Source organism: Eptatretus burgeri, chromosome 5, assembly GCF_056783735.1.
Source record: "Eptatretus burgeri isolate ZD-2024b chromosome 5, Ebu_testis_v1, whole genome shotgun sequence".
NCBI classification, from domain to species: Eukaryota; Metazoa; Chordata; class Myxini; order Myxiniformes; family Myxinidae; genus Eptatretus; species Eptatretus burgeri.
Genome location: NC_140965.1, coordinates 52,498,675 through 52,521,559, shown reverse-complemented (window position 1 = coordinate 52,521,559; position 22,885 = coordinate 52,498,675). Strand labels below are relative to the sequence as shown.

General features: G+C 43.8%; 1 pseudogene; it reads left to right on the top strand.

Annotated features, from left to right (window-relative positions):
* The first annotated feature begins 18,061 nt into the window (after positions 1-18,061).
* LOC147026438 (uncharacterized) lies at positions 18,062-21,029 on the top strand (annotated as a pseudogene).
* Positions 21,030-22,885: the final 1,856 nt, after the last annotated feature.

The window sequence follows — 22,885 nt, the reverse complement described above, 5'->3', positions numbered from 1 at the left end:
GCTGCGTGTGATGGGTGGAAAAACAACTTGGCTCGGTAATTAACAAAATACTTAATACGAAATCGGGTGTTATTTCACACCAACTCGCTTAGAATGAATGAAGGAGCACGAACCACTCACTCAGGATGAAGGAGCACGAACCACTCACTCAGGCTTATGGAGCACGAACCACTCACTCAGGATGATGGAGCACGAACCACTCACTCAAGATGACGGAGCATGAACCACTCACTCAGGATGATGGAGCATGAACCACTTACTCAGCATGATGGAGCATGAACCACTCACTCAGGATGACTGAGCACAAACCACTCACTCAGGATGAGGGAGCACAAACCACTCACTCAGGATGATGGAGCATGAACCCCTCACTCAGGGTGATGGAGCATGAACTACTCACTCAGGGTGACGGAGCATGAACCACTCACTCAGGATGATGGAGCATGAACCACTCACTCAGGATGATGGAGCATGAACCCCTCACTCAGGGTGATGGAGCATGAACTACTCACTCAGGGTGACGGAGCATGAACCACTCACTCAGGATGATGGAGCATGAACCACTCACTCAGGATGATGGAGCATGAACCACTCACTCAGGATGATGGAGCACGAACCACTCACTCAGGATGACGGAGCACGAACCACTCACTCAGGGTGACGGAGCATGAACTACTCACTCAGGGTGACAGAGCATGAACCACTCACTCAGGATGATGGAGCATGAACCACTCACTCAAGATGATGGAGCACGAACCACTCACTCAGGATGATGGAGCACAAACCACTCACTCAGGGTGACGGAGCATGAACCACTCGCTCAGGATGATGGAGCACGAACCACTCACTCAAGATGATGGAGCATAAACCACTCACTCTGGATGATGGAGCACGAACCACTCACTCTGGATGATGGAGCATGAACCACTTGCTCTGAATGACATGCCGCGACAAAAGCGTCCACAGTGCGTGAACTATTTGCTCAGAATGAAGAAGCGCAGTACCGCTATCGACAATGGGCACTCGGTAAGTGGCTTAAGCACTCAAGCAAGCACTCCAATCAAATAGTTGATAATGAACAGCTTGCCAGGCTGTTGATGCATACCATATAGGATCCCTTTAACTTTAAAGCTGGTCTTCACTGCACACTTAGCTGTTAATGAAGTAAAAGGAATTCGTTCAAATAATAACTTTATCCACAAAAGAGTTGTTGCTTAATGTAGAACAACTCTGGAGACCGCAAAGTTCAATCGCCCATGAAATATACATTGCAAAAATCTGACACGTTCCCTGCTTTTCTGTGTATGCGTCACATGGTACATCGGTTCAGGGTGCACGCAAATGTTATAACTTTATTTTTAAATGTCAGTTTTTCACCAGATTTGCTTTGATTCCCTATAGAGCACCTCGCGAAACCTCCGAAAATATAGACACAGTTCTGGCAGACGCTATGAGTAGGCATTCCCTCAGCAGGACAGGGCATGAGGTCAAGCAGTGAATGCATCAAATCATATAGTTCAATGAAGCTGGTTAATTTTGGCATGTTCCTAAATTTTTTGTTCACTCAATAAAATTCTCCAAACAGGAGAATAAGGTAAATTTAATGTTTTGGAAATTTCACAATTTCTTGTGTATCGATGGAGAAGGAGGGAACATGGCCTTGCTTGCTTAAACTGTGTAATCTTTGTCTGTTTGATAGAGTTGCTGGGCGGAGGCCTCGAGGTTGGAGGTCACGCTTCGGTGTAGGACTATGTCCAATGGAGATCATGGGAGTGCTCATCACACTCCACATGTTTCGATTTACCCACTGATTTCATCACGTACCTTCTGGTTGAATGGTTTGCATTAGCGGGAACAATCGTCTGGGTGGCAGAAGGACGGTTGTTCTTTGCAGATTATGCAGTTATACTGTGTGAGACATAATCCACGGCGATGCTCACCATAACAGTTCGGAGGTGCATCTGATGTATAAATGATGAATGTGGTTGTCATTGGTGAGATATTTATCGGTATGCCATCCTGAAGAGAGTAAACAAGCCAGAAATCCAGATAGGCAGTTCCGTTTGATGGTTAACTGATGTTGACAATAATCCTTTTCGGTTTGACATAGTTGCCAGGCTGAGGCCTCTGGGTTGGAGGTGATTCTTTGGTGTAGGATTATGTCCAATGGAGATCGGGGGAGTGCTCGTCACACTCCACATGTTTCGATTTACCTGACGATAACATCATGTGCCTTCTGGTTGAATGGTTTGCAACAGTGGCAACAACCATCTGGGTGGCAGACGGATGTTTGTTCTTGGTGGATTATGCGGTTTTATCATGTGACACATATTCCATGGCGATGCTCACCATAACATTTAGTCGGTGTGTCTGATGTACAAACTATGTGGTCATTATTGGTTAGATATTTATCGGTATGCCATTCTGATGAGGGCAAACAAGCCTGAAATCTGGATTGGTGGATCTGTTTGATGTTTAACTAATGTTGATCATGTGATCTTTGTCTGTTTCATAGAGTCGATGAGCTGAGGCCTCTGGGTTGTAGGTGACACCTTGGTGTTGGACTATGTCGAATGGAGATCGGGTGAGTGCTCGTCACACTCCACATGTTTCAATTTACCCACCGATCACATCATGTGCCTTCTGGTTGAATGGCTTGCATTAGCGGGAACAAGTGTCTGGGTGGCACACGGATGGTTGTTCTTTGCAGACTATGTGGTTTTACCATGTGAGACATAATCCACGGCGATGCTTACCACAACAGTTGGGAGGTGCATCTGACACACACACATACACACACACACACACACACACACACACACACACACACACACACACACACACACACACACACACACACACACTAGCCTAGAAATATGCACACTCACTTCTCAGTTAACTAACCTGTGTTTACACCTTGGCCCAACTATAAACTGCCACCCTGGTGTTTCACAGGCAAGGTGTTACATCAATGTGTGTGTTGTGTCTTGACTGGATGATAAACTGGGAGCCCCATCTGCTACATTAGTTAGAGGATGTTAAAGTTCCCTTGATTTGATGGTCAAAATTTATTGATAGCTCTTTTAATAAGTATAAGACTTTGAAGTGTTGTCGTCGTCCATCAGTCCTTCCCCCCCCCCCATCCCTTAAGTTTAAACTCGAGGTAACATAATAAAGGTCTTGTCGATGACAAGGAGACGTAAACGTCTTGTATTTGCTGCTCGTAATGTTACTATGAATATGTAGATTCAATGCAAACACAAGTCCCTGTGGTCATACGAATGTATGCACATGCTGTCATCCGACCTCATAATAAAATGACACCGACGGGAATGCGCATACAATGCATATCAAACTGTGACATCACCTCACCAGCTGGAACAAGTGGCTTGTGTTGCTTAGTCAAGCGAAAGTGATTGCTCGTGAGATGACCGAGAAGTGCTATTAAAAGTCTTGGCCCAGGAGAACGTGCTCAAGTGTTTGCTTTGGCAATCAGTGCCACCACAGCTTCCATCTTGTAGACCCGTAACACCATTGTTGTGGTCTGCGTAAGTTCCTTGCGCGTTGTGTGGAGCTTCATGAAACACCTGTTCAGTTAAGCTTGTAAATTTTTCCTAATACTATGGTTTTATGGCAAAAAATCTTCGGATAAGACAAGAGACGATTCCTCTGAAGAGACATTTGTAGCTGTTTAGATATTTGGCTTGTTTTGGGGGATACACGTCGTCCATTTGTGCAGTATGATTTATACAAATAGCCATGAGTCCTGATGTTATGTTATTTTCAACAGTGAGGCCAATTGAGGTGAAAAACAGAGCAGGCCATGCTACCTGAAGGCCTCATTTTGTGAGCAGTTCCACAAGCTTGGAGCGTTCGTGCGACGCGAGACTTTATTCTCCACCGCACATTGATCAGTACGTCGCTGTGTTTTAATGATGTTCGCACTCTATTTCGATGCAAGGGGTTGCAAGTCATGCCGAAATGATTAAGACTTCACATCAATCACATCTGGGTCAGATGAACTACGGCGTCTTATCGTGGAAACGTATGACTTCTTTATTTGATGGATCTCAATCGTATTGATCACCACAACGCTGATTGATCAACTGATTGTGGTTAAATCAGTGTTTCAGTTTGGAAAAGCAATTGTTTGGAATGGACTCAATGTTGTGAAGATGGTTTAGTTTGGTCTTTCGTTCAGCAGTATATGATCTGCTGATCATCATTTCGTGTGCGGCCTGAGGCTGCTGGTTTGCATCGTTCCTGGGAGCGCAGCTGCACCGGTGATGCAGTGCCCTTTGCTGGTGAAGACAACAATTTGCAATTTGTTCATGGTGCGATAGCTCAATGAAGATGTGATCTTCGCTAAGGACACCGTAGGATCTCTGACGTCCATCAACTAATGCCGGCAGAGGGGACACATGCTGATGATTCACCATGCCCGTGAAACACCAGGATGACAGTTTATATCTGGGTCGGGATTCAAACGCAGGCTGGACGGCTTCGAGGCGAGTGTGCATACTTCAAGGCCAGTTGTTATAAACTGGGGAAGTCTCTAATATGGAAATGCTTAACTTACACAGGGGATTGGAAGTCTAGCCATGTGATAACTGAGGATATTTCAGAATCCTAACGTCCACATTTCAGTGGTACAACTGGTTTAGCGATGTGCTCCATGATGCAGTCGTTCCTCTTTGCTGCCATTTCATCTGACAGAATTCATTCGGGAAAAGATACTGCTCAGAGTAATATTCTTCCACCTCGGGGTGGCATTTATTTAATTTATCTTTTCAAAACTGAAGTGAGAAACATTTAAAAATCCCGATGTGTGTTGCGATTCATCACTGCGTCCGGAATGTATTGTCTTTTCATGACATCACTCATTATGTCAGGTTTGGGAGGTGGCATGATATAGCTCAGTTGAGCTCTTCGTTGAGGTGTCGAGTCCTGGTTCAATCCATGACGATGTTGACTTTATCAAAAAAAAAAACACTCCATTGCTCGTCAAAAGCAAGAGCACAGTGTCTCTGAGCATGCTATCCTTCCGATGTGGGCGTAAAGCCAATTAGGTTGTCATGTCTGTGATCCCATGGTATCTTTCAAAAGGACCAAGCTGTCTGTGCTGGTAACTTCGCCAAATTCCCTGTTTGGGGTTACCTTTGTAATTAGCACTACCTGCACTGGGTACTTGGAGGTTGGTATGGAACAGGCAGGATGAGCCAGCCAAATGATGCGTTAAGTTTCCTTGTATCTTTGTTTTAAGGTTTATCGCTGTTGATTAAACAAGCTTTTAAAAATCAACAAAACCTGGGAGATTTTCTTTTCAGATTTCCACTCATTACATTTTGCAATTCTTGCAGAGCAAACAATTGTAATGGAAGGTAATAAATTATGCAAACACAACATCCTCATTACCCAGAAAAATCTCACGGCTCCGAAAAAGGATCATTAATATGAACAATGCAATTAGATGAACCCGAAAACTAAATGGCACTCCAAAAGGATCAAAGGTAAGTTGTTGCATAGACTCAGCAAGGGCTGGCCCACACACCCACACACACGAGGACGTCAAAAAACACGTTCTTTGGAAGGAAACATTCACGAGAGCATGAAGTCCAAATGGAGTTGGTTGTCAGATTGTGGGGAAATCACACAGGCAATAAAGCAATAACTTATTTTATTACCTGGAAACTAATTTTGTCTGCAATTACTGCACGACTTATAAAGGGAACATAATTTAGCACAGCTGCTTGGTAACGTCATGGCGATGGTGGATCGTCTGATCGATAGTCTTTCACATAAGCACTCATCCTTGCCACCGTGAAGATTGAAGCGACTCTCAATTTGCAGCTTTAAAATCACTCTCTCGGCATCACTCATCAGTCTCGACGGTGTATAGTCTTTGAGACAAAAATGAGTAAATGAGTAGAAGAGTATTAGCAGCGATTTGGTGGTTAGCAAGGAGGTACAAGTTCAAAGGCCTACTCTTCTCAAGTATGTATTTAACACAAAAGACATAAAGAACACAAGGGATGATGGTCATCATCCCTTCTATGGCCTCATTGTCCCCTACAAAGAGTAACTCTATTGTGATAAAGTAGCTCTATTGCAAATGTCACACTGATGCCACTGTGCCATACTTGTTCTGTTCTTTTGATGTCACACTACTTTCTTTTGTTGTTTAACAGAGATCAATGATCCTGGAAGACCTCACAATAGAGGTGTGAGAGGTTGTCAAATCAACAATGGAGCAGAGGAGAAAGTGACAGGAAAGGGAGAAAGGGAGTCAATGTTTTTTTTTTTTACAAGCAGGGTACATGTGGCAAAAGTACAGAAAAATTGGAGATGAGAGACTGATCGTTTTATAGGGAGGTAACCCTGTTCCATTTATTTTGGAAGTCCCACTGCAACTCTGTAGAGGAAGTAAAATACCATAAAAAAGACTGTAAAGATAAATTCATCAAACTGTAAAACCATCCACCTTACTTTGAACCAATCAATACTCGATCACGTCTGATTACGCTCTTTGGTTAAAGCTCAAAACCAGGCAAGGCAACACAAAAGTCAGTGTGCTGTATTATTATTTTGGCCCTGACACTGTGTGGTTGTTTTTTAACCTTTATTTTTCAAAAAACAAAACAACGCAATGATATTGCAAGCTTTAATCAAGGACAACTTGTAATCCTCTAAGATTATAGCTCAGCACCATCTGACGTCTCCGACTCTCCGTACATGACATGTCCATAACCTTTTCAAAAAATATTCACATTGATCTTAGTCTTTGTCCTGCATGCAATTTATCTCCAAGCAGAGCTTGGTGTAAAACATGATGATGTCATGGATCTCTTCGAACAGATGCATCATATTTTACAAGCACTCTTGTTGACTGGTTTCCTGCTGAGCCAACTCAGACAGGAACAGGTAGGACAGTAAGACAGCAGTGTGACCACACATATAACACAATGTCCCACTGCTGAAGCATCAAGGTAAAAGCTCGATTCTGTCTGGATCAAAGCTAGAAAAACTCAGAGGTACGTCGACGACCACTGAACTATCGATATTCTGGCAAATTTGAGTCATGAGTTGGTGTTGGTGAAGCGAAAGGAGAATTTATCTCGATCCGGTGATGAAATTAGTGGGTCATTTTGTGTTGGCATTCCAGCTTTGGTTGCAGCGCAATCATGAAATGGTTGATTTGATGTTCTAACAATCTATCCAAGTGGAATTGGTGCTGTCTTGCCAAGACCGAGTGATAATATTCAATTAGCTTGATTGAAAATGTTGTGAGACAACAGGCTTCAGATTTTACGCAGGTGAATATGTGGTCTTCAATTTTGCCAATGTCACTCAGTACGAGAGTAAAACAATAAAATCTCATGTAAACTGGAGTTGCTGGTGTTACAGAGAAGCTGACAGGTCAGTAATGGATACAGGGAAGAAGTATTCTTTTTCTTCTTCTTGAACAGCCACAATTATTCCTAAGTTCTAGTGGAGTTGACTGGGGGAAGCTTGGCACAAATCTTTCACAGACTGGCTGGCCAAGCCTGATGTTCGACTCCGGTGAGGGCAGGATTTTGTAATTTCTTCAAGGTGTCAGCGATAGTTCGCCTATTCTTTGCAAAGGCTACCGTGGGATCTTCAAACGTCCATCAACTTATGCCAGCAGACGTGACACGTGTTAAACATCCATCCGAGGGATGCCACGCACATTGATGAATCACACTGGCTGTGAAATACTGGGATGACAGTTTACAGCTGGGCCGAGATTCAAACCCAGACAAGACAGCTTCGAGACGAGTGTACGTACCTCCCGGCCATCCTACCAGACCAATACAAGGAAGAAGTCTGACTGATGAAAATTACCTCTTGGGAAGTATGTGGAAGGGTGATGGTGGAAAACGAGTACACCATCCTGGATAACGTGCTACTCAGCCATCAGGAAACACCGACATGCATTGAAGCGCCAAACAGAACAAGAATAAGAACAGAACAGGTAAAAGCTATTTATTTATTTATTTATTTATTTATTTGCACAATATTTCGATTTCATCGTCGTTTTTCAAAGAGCATTAGTGTGGCGCAGGCTTCAGATGCTGATTGAATTTGAATATCGTTCTGCCAGCAGTGACAGGGAAGGACAGTCTGAGATATTTTTGGTTGGTGATCATGTAATGAAGGAGAGAACAGCGAGGCTCATGTGGAAAGGAGGACTGAGACCTTGCTTGCAAGGGAAGCCTCATGTGGAATTGACATACGGTGGGATCACCCTGTGTTTTTGGAGGGTTTGGAGGAAGAAGACGGAGGGCAGACCAGGAAGCCTCGCTCTGAAAAGGACAAAGGGGGCCACATGGCATATTTGAAGGCCTACTAATCGCTGGCTCTGCTCGTGGCCATTTGACTTCTGGACACCATTGCTTTGGCTCTCGTCGTGCACCTGGTTTCGAAAACAGGCTGCATTGTGTTGAACTGCATCCACCCTGTGCATCAGAGAAAAGGGAAGACCCGCCTGCATTATTATCATCTTGTGAAAGTGTGATCTGTGGCACCTAGTAGGTTTGGTTTTGTGGTTTATTTCTCATACATTGTATATAAGATTGCGTATCCCCATTCTCCTCTTTGTGTCTTTTGACTCACTTGGTTTGTTCCGTTTATCACAGCGTCTTGTCAACCCTCTTCCCTTTGTGGGGAGGGATAGGTTGAGGAGGGGGTTTGTACCCATGAGCTGACCTTGGGTATCCCAAGCACATTTGCAAATATTGGTGGAGATTAGCCCAGCCGTTTTTTAATCTCACCTGGAACGTAATTCAGGTGAGGTATGAGCATCGTGTGGTGTCCATCAGTGAGTCAGTCATTATGTAAACACTCGGATCTTCTTCTCCCAAATTCCACACACGATTTCTATGAAACTTCACCACAACCTTCTTCACCGGTGATGGATTAAAGATTGCTGACAGCATTAAAAATAAAATAAAAATCATGGTGGGAAGTGGTTTAAGAGGGCGAGAGGGTTTTGACCCCCCTCAAAATTGGTATTTGTTTTCTTTTACCAAACTACACACACAATTTTGATGAAACTTGACCACAACCTTCATCACCCGTGATGCTAAAACTAGTAGTCCTATTGTCACTAAACTTTGTCGAAGTTCTGAGAACCAAGGCCTCCTGATGCCTTCCAAATCTAATTTTAAAAATTGCATATTAGGTCGGTCAATTTAAAAGTCAAAGGTCATTACGATTCCGGGATCACTACTTTTGACTTCTTTCTACAAAAAGTCTTCACCCGATTTTGATGTAACTTGCTGGGAATCATCTCTGCATGGTGCTTTCACAAGTTTGTTTAAACTATCGACGAATTTACATATTTTGTGGGTCATCCATGCCGACCAGTGATTCCCCGGCTTTACCAGGTGAGCCCAGGGGCATTGTCTTATAATATATATATATATATATATATATATCCTTTCAGATTCCAAAAAGAAACACCCCAAAGTCAGGATAGTTCTGCATGCCTCTGCTTTACAAAATGGAGGCCAATTTGCAGGTGTCATTGTGATAAAGTGTGTTCATGTCTTCCACTTTTAGACTTGTTTTCAGCAAAACTGCTTTGGACAGTCGAGTGAGAGCTCCATACCCTTTTATCGATACAATTACAGCAGTCAGATCTCTAGTCTTGGGTCTTTCATTGCGTTGCATTTGGTGGTGCCGCGAGTCCAGTCGCGCACACAATTACATCTTTCAAAATGAAACTCTCCACCCTGACCATGAAAGAACAAAAGCCACATCCATCTCCCTTTTGGTTTATTGTGGATTCAATCCCTCCCTGTTGAGATTACCTGAGCATGCTGACATTGTTTATTGAGAAGGAGCCTCAAAAACAACCGAAGCGGTTTTGCATTCAAAGAAGAGATTTATCTTTGGCTGCCTCCGTTGGCCTTGCCTGAAGAACGCAAGTTTGAATTTGGCAAATGCCCTGAGACAAAAATTACATTCTTAGTGTGACTTTTATGAAGAGATTTAGGCTGCATGGCTAACTCACCACAGCATTAAATCTACTCAATTGATGAAGGCATATGCTTACTCTCTTTTTTTTTTCTTTTCTTCTGGAATTCCTTTATTCTCCCTCCAGTCTAACTACAATGACCTTCATGGGATTCAATGAGATGACTTATTGATTGAAATTCGCCAAAAGGGCAAAGACATTTTCTCTGGTGTTTAAGTATTAAGCTTAAATTTGCTTCATGCAAATGTGAAGTATTATTTTCTTTTAGGCTGAGTTTCTTTTTCATTTTTTTCTCTTACGACAGCATTGCAACAAGTTTAATATTTCCCCCACAGTTTAACAATGTTTACAGCACAAACTTGCCATATCATCACAAGTCTTCACTGTGGCTTGTTTTTATGGAGGCCATTCCAAATTCCAGGAAAACTTTTCATGCCATAGGCAGGGACGTCGAGTCAGAACAGAAACAAGCTCCTAAACAAAGCAAAATCACAGCAGCAGCCTTTTTAGCTCACACTATGTGCCGACAAGTAAATTAATAAAGTATAAACAAATGTATTATATAAGTTGAAGTTTGTGTGTGTGTCCATGCATTGCGGCCGCTTTCGGTGCTGCTTTTGCTTTTCTAGCCTGGGTTTGAATCCTGACCCAGCTATAAACTGTCATCCTGGTGTTTTACAGACTGGGTCATGGTTCATCAATGTGTGTGCCGTCCCTCCGATGGACGTTAAACTGGGCATCCCATCACCGGCATTAGTTGGTGGGCATTAAAGATCCCACGGTGTCCTTTGTGTAAAGTTGGCAAGCTATTGCCGGGACCCTGGGCTCATTACAAATTTCTGCCCTAACCTGAGTCGGACGTCATGCTTGAACAGCACGGTTAGTGAAAGACTTCAGCCAAACTTCCACTGTCCAACCCCGCAAGAACATGGTACTTCAAACAAAGCTTAACGTGATCTTCCATCAGTCATGACTTTTCAGTAATGTAACTATGAGTAAGTGAGGATGAGCCGACGAGGGGTTTTGCTCTACTGTACTGTTAAAAAACCACAACCTTACGGGAGAAGCTCGGACCCCTCAACGGGCCCCGGAGCAGCAACCCTCCCTGATCCCCCCCCCCTCATCCACCCTGGCCATAGGCAGGCTGCTTTGGCTAAAGGTTTGTGATGAAATGACTGAATTTTCTCAGATAATTTATCCGGACCCACGTCTGTGGACTATCATTGTCGAGATGCATAATCTGAGATTAAATTGTTTATATTATCATTTTTGACATTTTACTTTTGAATTAATTCAGCATATTTGTAAGATGATGATTAATTATGGAATCGATTCAGCTTAGAATGGTTGTATCTCTTCCTTTTGTGAACTTGCTCTGACAATAGGTAGAGTATTTCGGGAGCAACTGTTTCATGAGGCTCCTTTGCATTTGCTACTGTAGAGGGCTCTTTGGCTGCTCCTCCTTTTTCTTTCATGTGGCAGCTTGGCTGCCGGGTAGCTCTCATTTGGTTGGGGCGCGACAATGCCGCTAATCCTATACCAGTACACTGGTTCTCATTTCACAGATCTCAGAATGTTAACAGGCTGAATCAACCCCACCTGGTGTTAATTCAGTGGCAACGGGGCTCAAACTCAGGACCCTCAGATACTAAGCCAGCCGCCCTAACCACGAAGCCAACACCAGGCTGACTGCTACTGTAGAGGGCTCTTTGGCTTAACCTGAACTGAACTGGGAGATTTTGAGCTCTCTCTGAGTGGGGAAGGGGGCTACTTCGCCCCCCTCACCCCCCACACCATCAAATCTCAGCCAGAGATTGTCCAATGAATTTGAAAATTTGTGTGTGCATACATTCTTATGTAGTTAACACAATGGTGTAATGAATTTATTCATCATATTGTTACGGATTTTAGAATCCGGTCTGATGAATGCGTCCACCCATCCAGGTCCTCAGACAGTTATCTCCTTAAATGCATGTCCAGATTAGCCCCATCCCCATGTCTAATGGGATTTTAAATGTGATGTGTTGAGAAGGGTAAAGAATAGGTCCCTTCTCTGATGGGAAGTTTTTTTTTTTTTTACGATAGACACGTTCACACACATTTCTTTCGTGAGCTCTGACATGCGCCCTTTTTTTTCCTCAGCAACGTTATTTAGCCAGCGCCGATGCCCGCCTTTTTGAGAGCACATGGGTCGTCATGGTAACTGTGCGCAAGTGGGGCGGGGTGAGCTTGTGGCGGACTCTGCGCCGCCGAGATGGCCCGCAGATATAAAACGAATTTGAGATCCATTTTGAGGAGAGAGAAGTAAAAGAAAGCCGGAGAGAAAAGTGAGAGGAAAAGAGGCGAGAGAAGTAAAAGGAGGCAGAGAGAAGAAAGAGAAAGAAAGCCAGAGAGGAAATGGAGGAGGAAACGCGCAAGTGAGCAAGCAAGCGTGTGGTGAGCGTGTAGGTGTGAGCAGCACCAATGAGTGAGGCACGGGTCAGTCACCAACGTGTGAGGCGCGGGTCAGTCACCAACGAGTGAGGCACGGGTCGGTCACCAACGAGTGAGGTACGGGTCAGTCACCGACGGACCGTGTGGGTCACTGGACGTCATCAGTTTTGTGAAGTGTGAGGAACCTCGTGTCGCAGCACTAGGGTCGAAACCCGCGACAGACGATCTCGGTGCCCTCTCAGACGTCGACTGACATTCAAGGCTGTTCGCGAGAGGGTGCACGGCAAGGCTGGGTGCTGGCGACGGACTTGACACACACAGACATTTCAGGACGTTTCCACTTGACAGACGACTTTCTGGTGAGCAAGACGATTCTCCCCCTCCCCTCCCCCTGAATGATCTGTTGGGTACCCTTGTCTGTGTTTAGCTGTAAGTAAGTAAACCCCCGATAAGCATCTGCTCTTTGTCTCTTTCCTGGCATTTTGATTGATTTTGCTTTGAAATTTATTCTTGATTTACCTCAGAAAATAAAAGGTTATTTCCATGTATTTATTTTATTACTAATAAATTATTTATTGACTTCCAACCTGTCTGTGTTTGTCCTTTCTCTCCATTGGTCTAGCATTGTCCGAATCTCGATAGACTGGGAGGTAATTAACACCAATTTGACCAAAAATCGTTGGCACGCACCAGCGGTTAAAACGCTCGACCGCCCTAATTAAACTCTAATCAGATAGTATTGGTGCTTTGCTGAGGGTGCGCTCCCCGCTCAGGTAACCACGTGACCTCTAGTTAAACGGAATAATTAGACAGTGGACACTGGTACTCGTGGTTAACTGGGTGGTGTTCGTGGTTCTAAAACAACCCACCGTACCACAACGTTAATTGTGAGCGGTGGCCCCAGGTCCAGCTCTACAGAGGACAACCGGGGATGTATCCCCCTGAGTGACAAGCCGGTGTCCAGTACCCGTGGCCACAGCAATATGTTAATTTTTCTAATTATTACCGAATTATGCAATGCACTAGTTTTATGCATTTTTTAGGGAAATCTCCAATTATTTTTATTGCATCCATGAGATTACATGAAAAGTTTATGATATAAAAAAATATATACAATGATTCTCAAGCTGGAAATCATGATGTTCAGGTACCGTAATAATCCTGAAGGTCTATACTTTACTATCAACGAATGTGAAGTCACCATAAACAAATGTAAAGTAATTTTCAGGAATATCACCCTACATAATTTAATTTCCCTAACTCGAGGGATGGTTATTTCACAACTTATCATGAGAATCAAGTGTAATTGTGACATTTTTCTGATTTCTATCTTTTTCTAAAGAATTTTTTTCATTTCTTATGTATTATATTTGTTTCTATCATTTAAAAACCTCCGCCACCGATGGTGAAGAAGGTTATGTTTTCACCCCTTTCTGTCTGCTTGTTTGTTTGCTTGTCTGTTTGTTTGTTTGTATGTTTGTTTGTTTAGCCCCATCGCTCAATGGTGAAGAATCAGTTAAAATTAACTAATTGTTGTATCTCGATCTACATTGCCTTGGAGTTCACCGCAGGGCAAAGAAGAATTTTGTCTCTCAAGGGACACTGGATACCATTGACCAGAGTCGCAGGGCCAGGCTGAATGGCAGAGCTGAGCTGTTCAGGGAGCTGAGGCGTAAAACTGTACGTGCACTGAGGGTGGACAAGGAGGCCTATGTGCGAGGAATCTGTGAGGAGGTAGAGCATCACCTATGGACAGGTGATTCTCGTCCCGCTTACAGGGGAATTCGCGCATTACGTTCATCCAAGCCCATCCCTCGGAGCACTGCAGTTCGAGCAGAGAGTGGTAGGCTCTTGACAGAGGAGTCTGAAGTGAAGGCTCGCTGGGCCGGTTACTTTGAGCGGTTGTACCAGGCTGATCCCCCAGCTGTCGAGTTGGACGTCAAGGGTGTTACAATCCCTGTTGCTGACCCTCGAATCAACTGTGGTCCACCATCGCTTGTGGAAACACGGGCTGCGGTGAACCAGTTGAAACGGGGCAAAGCTCCAGGGATCTGTGGCATCCATGCTGAACTTCTCAAGGCTGGTGGAAATGCTGCACTCGCGTCGTTGCATGCAGTTTTGTGCTCTGCCTGGAACACAGGCATCATCCCAACTGACTGGAAGAGGGGCCTTGTTGTCCCTCTCTGGAAAGGGAAGGGTGATCGCCAAGACTGCAACAACTACCGAGGGGTGACGCTGCTCTCAGTGCCGGGCAAGGTCTTTGCTCGGATAATTCTTGATAGGGTTCGCCACCATCTGCTTGAGCACCAGCGTCCAGAGCAGTCAGGCTTTACACCAAAGAGGTCAACGATTGACCGTATCCTTGCTCTTCGTGTCCTCACTGAATGCAGACGAGAGTTTCGGCAGGGGCTGCTTGCAGCCTATGTTGATCTCTGTAAAGCGTTCGATTCAGTGAATAGGGATGTCCTCTGGAGGATTCTTGTTCTTCGTGGGGTGCCACCGAAACTGATCGATCTGATGTCTGAACTCTACTCTGGTACTGAGAGTGCTGTGAAGTGTGGTGGTACCGCCTCTGACTTATTTCCAGTTGTTACTGGAGTTCGTCAGGGATGTGTACTTGCCCCCACACTTTTCAGCACTTGTATGGACTGGATTTTTGGGAGGATGTCGGAGAGATCAAGTTGCGGTGCATCGTTTGGCAATGTCAAGATCTCGGACCTTGATTTTGCAGATGATGCAGTCATCTTTGCGGAGACTTTAGACATCCTCTTGGGGGCCCTCGAGGTGCTGAATGAGGAGTCGGAGCCGTTGGGATTACGGATTTCTTGGGTCAAAACAAAGATCCAGGCTTTCGGTGACATCTTGGATGCTGCTGTCCTGTCTGTGTCTGTTTGTGGTGAGGATGTTGAGGTCGTGGATAGATTCACTTACCTTGGCAGTGATATTCATGTCTCCGCAGGTTGTGAGCCGGAGGTCAATAGACGTCTGGGTCGGGCCTGGGGAGTCATGGATTCACTGGATCATGGGGTGTGGCGCTGCCGGTACCTGTGCGGGAGGACGAAAGTCCGAGTCTTCAGGTCCTTGGTACTTCCAGTCTTGCTCTATGGGTGCGAGACTTGGACTTTGACCAAGGATCTGAGACGGAGACTTAATTCCTTTGGTACCAGGTCTCTTCGGAGAATCCTTGGCTATTGCTGGTCGGATTTTGTGTCCAACGAGCGGTTGCTGAGAGAGACTCGGATGAGATTTGTTACCTGCATAGTCCGTGAGCGTCAGCTGCGGCTGTATGGACATGTGGCTCGCTTTCCTGACGCTGATCCTGCTCACCAGATTCTCTCAGCGAGGGAGTCTCATGAGTGGAGGAGGCCAGTGGGCCGACCACGTGCCTCATGGTTGCAGCAGGTTGACCATCATCTCAAGGAGATGGGGATGGGCCTGGCATCTGCCTGGGGGATGGCCAGACGGAGGCCCCTGGAGTACCGGCGGAAAGTGGACGCAGCGACGCGCTGTTCTGGCACATGCTCCCATACCTGACCTGACCTGATCTACATTCGGATCTTCATCAAAATTGAATCAATTCTTCCGAGTCGCATTCCCAACATGTTCACTAAGTTTCATCGGAATCCGCCCACAACTTTTTGAGATGTCGTGTTACAAATCGTTTTTGACCCTATCTCTCAATGGTGAAGAATCACTTAATAAAATTATCAGATCTGGATCTGGATTCACATCTTCACCAAAATCTAAACTGTTCATATTTGTCACACACCCAACCCACCCACCAAATTTCATCCAAATCCATCCGCAACTTTTTGAGATATTCTGCACACAAACAGACAGACAGACAGAGGTTAAAACAAAACCTCCTTCCACCTTCAGTGGTGGTGGTAATAATTGCAGTTTTAGTGGGACATGTGACAATTAATTGTCATGTGACACATGAACAATAACCCCGATTTGGACATACTTGGAATCAAGATGTGCGCAAGACTAAGGGGGAAAAAGTCATGAAAGCAGAATTCGAAATCCCAAGCAGTTGCAAAAAATGTATAGTGGAGAGGGACACAATATGCCTGACCCCCGGTGCAGTTCAGGTTAAAGGTGTGCATACTTGCCCCTGAACTATCTAGCCTGCGTTCTAATCCTGAACCAGCTGTAAACTGTCATCTTCATGTTTCGTATGTTGGGTGATACATTAGTGTGTGCATGTCCATCGGACGGACATTGACTTTCCCTTGTCATTTATTTTCAGGTGGTACTCTCGTGTAGTGTGTTATTGTATCCTGTAAGACCCGTCTTTCAGCACTGGGGGTCTTTGTGGATGTTAATGACCACACAGTGTATTCTGCAAAGAGGAAGCTGGTGATCACCAAAAGAGGAAGAAAGTTCAGCCCTCAATAAATTACAAGCTCCAGATATAAAGAACAAGGGGCACTGCATTCAGCGGCAAAGCAGCATTCCCAGCAATGACGTAAGCCAACAGCCATTATCCTAGATATGAATGAGCGACGATAGCCCATTAAATCACATGCATTATCCATTTTCCCTTTCTCTACAAGAGCAAGGCTCATGGAAGAGAAAGGTTAAATTGACAGTGACGTAGAGGATAGCTTGTACCTGTATATTATGGACTATTATTTAAGACATGCTCACAATTAACAGCTGCACATTTTCTCTCATTGAGGAGACCTTTGAGTTAAAAGATACTTTATTGTGACCAACCAATTGAGTAAAGGGAAGTAGTCAACCACCCTCTGCTAGTAACGCCATCCACAGAATGAAAAAGCACTCTCTGCTGCTCACTGCAGTCCCTACAGGGTATGTCACACTTCAGCACATTAGGCACGTGTACATTATTACATTCTCAACATGTACAGGCCAGCTTGCCCTGGCCAGTCTGGTACCCCTCTCCATGGGTGATCTGGTCTTACAGGTCGAGAATGTAATAATGTTCTCATGTCAAATGTGCTGCATTGTGACCGAGCCAGACAGCACTGCAGTGATGAGCAGGTTCTCATTTATGCTGCCTATGATGTGTAATAATGGATATGCACATGTACAGTTGTATACTTCTGTCGTTTTGAGGCATTTCCTGCATTACTTAAAACAAATGTGTTGATCACGTGACTTGGTCATGTGACCCTTGCTTTGTAGATATCATAATGATTCCAGTTATCAAAATGATTACTTTTATGACTCCAATTATCTTCTCCCGAATTTTCACGAGGAGTAAAAATTAAAATAGGGTTAAAAAAAAAGGACAATAAAAAGGTAACGCCTTCACAGCTCCTGCAAATCCTACTATATAAAACAAGAAAAAGAGCAATTAGAGATTGCAGACTCTCACCAGGACTTCTTTTGAGTGTTGTATTTTGTTTTATCAGTTTTAGGGTAAATTCAAGATGGCTGCCAAACCATGTGACCTATGACATCATATGTGAACCTTTTGTTCCTCATGGACAGGCAGTCATACGCATAAAGTTTCACCTCGATCTGTACAGCCACTTCAGAGAAGATTTTTGAAGGTTTAAAAAAACAAAAAAAAATAAAAAGGCTGCCGAATCACGTGACCGATGATATCATCAAATATTTTTCTGTGTACCATTTTATCCCCAGACGACCCTCAAAAATCTTCATACTGATCCACAGAATCCTAAAGAGAAGGACTGAAACCCCACGATCTCGGGATCCATATAGGGGTTTTTGAGGACGACGAGTTCAATAGTGTCATTTTCAACACCACCTGAGGTCATCTTCAAGGTCAAAAGGTCATATTTCAAGGTCAAATTACTGAATTTTGGTATTTTTTGCCCGTTTTTGTGTCTAACTCATGGAGGAAAACTTTTGTAAAGTCGATGACAAAACATGACATTGTGCACCTACTGCACCTACTTGCTGATTTCTATCATCGTTAACTAATGTATGTTTTGTTTGTTTCTCTTTCAGAAACTGTCCAGCTGGTGATCTCACAGGATCTTTGTGTTGTTTCCTGCTTTGGTGACAATATGCCACGTCGTTACAGCTGCTTTGGTTGTAGAGGAAACTATGATGGGACGCCTTTTGTGAAGGTCATATCCTTCCCAAAAGATCCTGAGGACAGGGAGAGATGGATATTGGCAATGCCAAATGAGAAAGAAAGCTTGAGGTGCTTAAAGGAGATATATATTTGTGAGACACATTTCAATTGTGATTGGGTGTCAGTTCGGGCTGGAAAACGACCCAAAGAACCCCCATCAATATTTACTGGAGTACCGAAATCAGCTTTGAAGCAGGTGACCTCAGCTCCACGCCCAACATCATCATCTACGTCAGAATCAAGAGCAAAGAAGATGCAGGCAGCTGATGAGGCTGCAGACAGTATACAAGATTTCGACCACTTCTGTGCTAAAATCAGCTCCTATTTTCCTGGCTTTAACGTCATAAAAGACCAGGAAAACCTTTACCTATCAAGAACTGATGCTACTGGACAAACTGTCAAGCAGTTCTTTGATTTCCAACAAGTTCACTCACCTTTTGGATTTCTATTCTTGAATAGAGTTGAGAAAGATGGCATTGAGGTGCCCAAACGACTTTTTCCTTTGCAGAAGAACAGCCTGCTCTCAAAATGGTCCCAGATTAGATCCATAACTGACCAGGTAAACATCTATGAATGCACAAGCAAGGAAATTCTTCAGCTTGTAATAAGCCAGCTCTGTTGGATGACTGAGGCACACGAGCTTCCTCATTTCACCTTCCTTCTGTCGCAGCTGCATCTTATGTTCAAACCTCTTGATTTTCGCAATGCAGCTTCACAACATATCACCCAGTGCATAGAAAATGATTCGTCGATCCGGCTTAATCATTCTACCATCAACAAAAAAGGTAAAACAGATGCTTGCTAGTAGTCAGCAGGACTCCAACCTCAAAACCTTGTTCGACCAGATTAAACCACAGCAGCCTTTGGTCAATTTAATGTTTGACGAGGTAAAGCTGGTCGAGACATTGCGATTTTCTGGAGGGCTTGTTGTAGGATATACTCAAAATGCAGCAGCGGGTGGTGAACACGAAAAGCTTGCTTCACGTGCTATGGTTGTTGAAGTTGCCTGCCATTTCGGTGATCCACGCTATATTCTACGCATTTTTCCCTGCAAAAAACGAACTGCTGATCAGCTGAAGGAACTCCTTATCGAGCTGCATCAGCTGTAGTTGGTGCTGGCGGTACTGTGATTTCTGATATGTGACAATTGCAATACCAACCGCAGTGTTTATTCAAAACTTGGAGGACCAGGAAGTTGCCAAGTGCTGTCAATTCAAGAGCAATCTATGTTCTTAGTGTACGAGTACATGCACATCTTCAAAAATGTTCGCAACAACTGGATTACTGTTTATGGCAAGACACTCTCATTTGTCGTAGATGGTAATGAGTACAAAGCTTACTGGAGTGATATTCAGAAGGTTTATGAGATCGACCGGGCTACTCCTATTCGCTTAACCAAGCAGACGCACACCGCTGTTTTCCCCCCCAAGCCCCTTCAACACCAGAGTGTACCATTGGTATGCCAAGTGTTCAATGACAAGACTGTCGCTGCTTTAAAAACCTTCAAGGATTCACTGGGCATCAGTGAAGGCACAATCATCCTCACCCAGATAATGAGTGAGTGGTTCAAGATGATGAACGTGAAAGACCGTTTCTCATCTATCCATCTGCGCGATGAATTCAGACAGCATTGGACAGCAGAATGTACAAGTTTCACGAGGCTGGAGCAGGCCTGCCAAATTATATCTACCTGCGCATGGCAAGAAGATGGTGGTCGTAAGCTGAAGCGAACTCAGCAAACTGCTGAAACCTTCACTGTGTCCACACTTGATAATGTGGATGCTGCCAAATTGCTTCTGGCAGAGAAAGACTTTGACTACGTTCTTCCTGCTATATTTGCAGATGAAGCCTTGGAATAGTTTTTCGGCCAAGCCAGGCAAAGAAGCAGTGGAAACTTCTACATTGACGTAGTTGACATTATGGCTGCAGCTAAAATTATAAATTTGCAAACACTCATTAAGCATGACATTATGCCAGAATCTAGTTATCGTGTGATTGATTGTGACAAGAACTGTACAACTTCCATAAATCCAGATGAGTGAAGTGAACTCATTGACGAGATTACTCCTCGACACTCAGGATCTCTTGGGGTCTGACGATGCCCTTAAGCATAAAAGTAGTTTATTTGGCCGGACACCTTGTTCATAAATATGGCGATAGCACTAGTATGGAGGAGATCATTAATGATGAAGATGGTAACGAGGTGTCATCTGAGTTTCTAGATAATTTGAATAGAGGTGGATTGAGTGTGCCCGCTATGTCAACCGTCTTTTTTGTACATAATTCCTTTAATTTGTATGACAAGATTAAAATGCGTTGCCGATTTCATTTTGCTGAGCTGTTATCCTCTGTTGATGCACCTTTAGCAAGCAGTGATGCTGTATGTACTACTTTAGCTAACATTCCATTGAAAGCTCATGTACTCAATGTAAGTGACAAAGAAAAAGCTTTGGCATGCCTCAGGAGGCAAGAAAAGCTCTCCAACTAGTGATAGACGTAGACATAGTTGTAATAGGCATAGTGTTGTGACATCGATATAATGTTTATGTAATATGATATATGACAATAAATATCAAAGTTTGACAGCTCTACACACTTGCATCTTATTACAATCAGCCATCTCTCACCGTTTATGAGTTAGACACAAAAACGGGCAAAAAATATCAATATTCAGTAATTTGACCTTGAAATATGACCTCAGGCGGTGTTGAAAATGACACTATTGAACTCGCCGACCTCAAAAACCCCTATAGCGATCCCAAGATCTTGTCTCCAGCCCTTCTACAAGTCATTTTAGCCCCGGACTCAAGTTAATCCTTCAGACTCAAGTTACAAATCCCGAGCATGGGAGGTTCCAGTCCTTCTCTATTGGAGTCTATGATGAAAACACAATCTGCAGCATTAACCCTTGAAGCTAGAATCATGAATTTTCTTGTGCTTAATCCTCAGATCATTCCCCATCGAATGGCCCCATCACGTCAGGTTCTTTTGGGTAGTCAACTACCCATGTCCGCCTACCGGCTTTCTTTCTGTATGTCTGTCTGTCTGTCTGTCTGTCTGTCCCGAGCATAGCTCCATGGGTTTTGATCCAATCCTGATAAAATTTTGCTGGGAGGTTTATATCATGATCCAGTTGTGTTTTCCTGAGAATGGGTGTGGTGCACCCATAAAAAACGTGTTTTTAGGGGGTAGCCGATTTCAATTTGCATCTTCTCCTTGGGGGTTTGTAGAATCTGGCAGGGTTTCGGTATTTGGTTTGCCCAATGGCACCTGCATAGCCCCACGGAGCTCGATTTTTCATTTTCGTCCCATGGTCAAGGTCACAAGGCTACGAACTTAGAAAATTGCGAATTTTGACAGAAAAATCCATCTTCTCTGAGGGGTTTGTCGAATCTGGCAAGGGTTTCGGTATTTGGTTAGCCCAATGGCACCTGCATAGCCCCATGGAGCCCGACTTTTCATTTTCGTATCAAGGTCAAGGTCATGAACTTAGAAAATTGCGAATTTTGACATAAAAATCATACGACTACCCAAACTTTGAGAGCTAGGATGACAATATTTTTACACATAATCTTGAGGTCATTCCCCACCTAAAGTCTTGAAACCATTTTGCTCTATCGCGAACACCTTGCCCGTGGCGCCCCCTTCAAGTTTGTTTTTACGCTGATTTCATAAAAGTATGGATAATCCGAGGAGTGCGAAATGCCATATCGCCTATATGACGTTATATTGTTCCTGGAATGTTCCAGAGGAAGTTTTGCACCAAAGGTCATAATCCTTGACCTTTGACCTTTAAAGTTCACAAAGGTCAAATTTTCTAAGTTGTGGGAATCGAACCGGGTTTTCGACCTTCTTCGACGAACTAACTCCAATAAGCTATAGCACGTATCCTGTTTCCTTATTTTACTGTCAACAACATTGTTTTGTGACCTTTAAAGGTTATGCAAAGGTCAAATTTTGAAAGTTGTTGAACGAAACCTAGTTTTCGACATTTTGCAGCTAATAACCTGTCACTTGTACATCATGTTGATCATTTTTATAACTTGGTCAAACATTATCACATTGTCTCATCCTTGACTTCTGAAACAATCTACATCGTCAAATACCGCTTGTGAACCATCTTCGTTTTCAGACTTGTCCATCCTAAAGGCGCTGTCACACCTTGACGATTTAGCCAGCGTATGCCGACTTATGAAAAATTTGTCTAAAACGCTGGTACACGTCAAATACGTTATGGGTAAGTTTTGATAACGTTAAGAGCATGCTGAAAAACACTGCCATATGTCGTAGTACGCTGGCTTTCATCATAGTACTTTGCGGTTGTCCTCAAATTTTAGCATGCTTGAAATTTTACGACGTATGCCAGCGTATGACTC